A 2,065-nucleotide genomic window follows, 5' to 3' on the forward strand; every position below is an offset into this window, starting at 1 on the left:
TGTTCCCAGGGACTTGAAGGGTTCACAAAGGTTTAGTTATGCTATTTTCTTTGTTCTCAGATGTGTCTTTAAAGTTCTTAACTTTCTGTTTGTCTTTCATCCTAAACTTACTCCCCTGTGCAAGACATGTAGGTCTGGCACCTGTGAGCCCACTAATATGTGTTTATTAATGATTAATTATAATGAATAATTATGGATTAATTATTATAATTAATAATAAGCTGTCATCTATTTAGACTTTATGCCAGTCCCCATTGCTCTAAGCATATATTATTTAATCCTCACGATAACCCCATGATTTACTCTTGTCCTGTCTTACAGACAGAAATGGAAATTTTTGAGAGGCTGAGTAATTTGCCTAAAGTCACATACATGTGAGAAAACAGGATTCAGGCTCACGTGCATTTGACTTGAGAGAGTCTATGTGGTTAATCACTATGCTGTATTGTTTCTCTTTCTTTGTTGAAAAGATGAATAATATGAGCTCTTTCACATTGAGGGGAGTGTAGTATTAGCAGATCTCCTCTGCTTGAAGACTTCCTCTGTGATGGAGAGGAAGAGGCTTGGGGTTGGGAACTCTTTTACCAACTTTACCAGCAAAATAGACATCCAGTCCACAACCTAATAACATTTACAGAAGTTTAAAAATACTCACAAAGCAAAAGTCCACAGTTTACAAGAGCACATTCAAGCAACATGACAGGTATTAAGCCCCTTATAATGGTTTCTCTTGGGATACAGAATAGGACTGGGAAGCAGGGCTAAAAGGCAATGAATCAATACCTAACAGGAGAGGGGACTCATGAAGGCCCAGTGATGGTGATATATGTGAGCTGAGAAATATAAGGAACTTGACCTTTGCACTTGAGTATCTCCCCTCTTCCTTAGAAAGAATAAGAGCCAGGACAAGGGAAAAATAGATCAAGTTAAGACAAAACCTGGAAGGGTAAGGAAGGCAGAAGTGACTGCCTCCTTCCTCACATTTAGAGGTTTTATTTGGTCCTAGAATGGAGGGGCTTTCCTGTAAACACAGCTACATATAGATCAGCCCCACCAGGCATTTAAGTTCTGCCAGAGGATAAAGGTTTGTGGCCTCCTCATCCCTATACTGGGGCTTCCCAAGTGGTGCTAGTGGTAAGGAATCTGCCTGCCAATGCAGGAGACACAGATGTACGTTTGACCCTGGGCTTGGAAGATCCCCTAGAGGAGGAAGTGGCAACCCAGTCCAGTATTCTTGCCTGGGAAATCCCATGGACTAAGAAGCCTGGTGGACTACAGTCCATGGGGTTGCAAAGAGTGGGACACGACTGAGGCAACTTAACGCATGCGCGCGCGCACACACACACACACACACACACATCCCCATTTCAGAACATGTGAACTAGAAAGCACAGTCAGAGCCACTCTGGAGATAAGAAAGCTAATGTTCAGGGAGGTTGAAGGACTAAACCAAGACGGCACAGCTGGTTTGGACCAAATCCCGAGTGACAACCTAGCTCTCTTCCCCCGGGCCCTCACCCCTTCCGCAGGCACATCTGCCTCAGCTGGGCTCTAGAAGAAGCCCCTTGCATGTTGACTTCTCTCTGTTTCTCTTGTTGAAGTAGCGATGGATTTGCCTGACCAATATCTCTCTCCTTCATTACCTGGACTCAGAAGAGTCTTTTTAAAAATATGTCAATTTTTCTTCCAGTTTTATTGAGATATAATTGACACACAGCCCTGTAGAGGTTTAAGGTGTACAGCATTATGACTTGACCTACATAGTCCATTAAATGATCACAGTAAGTCTAGTGAACACTCATCGCCTCATATAGATACAGCATTAAAGAAATGAGAAAAAAAAATATGTCTCCTTGAGATGAGAAATCTCAGGATTTTAGTCTCTTAACACCTTTCATATATAATATGTGGCAGGGTAGACTTTATTGACCATGTTGTATATTACATCCCTAGGACTCATTCATCTTATAACTGGAACTTTGTACCTTTTGACCATATCTGTCCAGTATGCCCTCTCCCTAAGAAGAGCCTTGACTTTGGAAGGTGCTCAGTAAATATTGGTGAC

Source organism: Ovis canadensis, chromosome 26 (assembly GCF_042477335.2).
Source record: "Ovis canadensis isolate MfBH-ARS-UI-01 breed Bighorn chromosome 26, ARS-UI_OviCan_v2, whole genome shotgun sequence".
In the NCBI taxonomy this organism is placed as follows: Eukaryota; Metazoa; Chordata; class Mammalia; order Artiodactyla; family Bovidae; genus Ovis; species Ovis canadensis.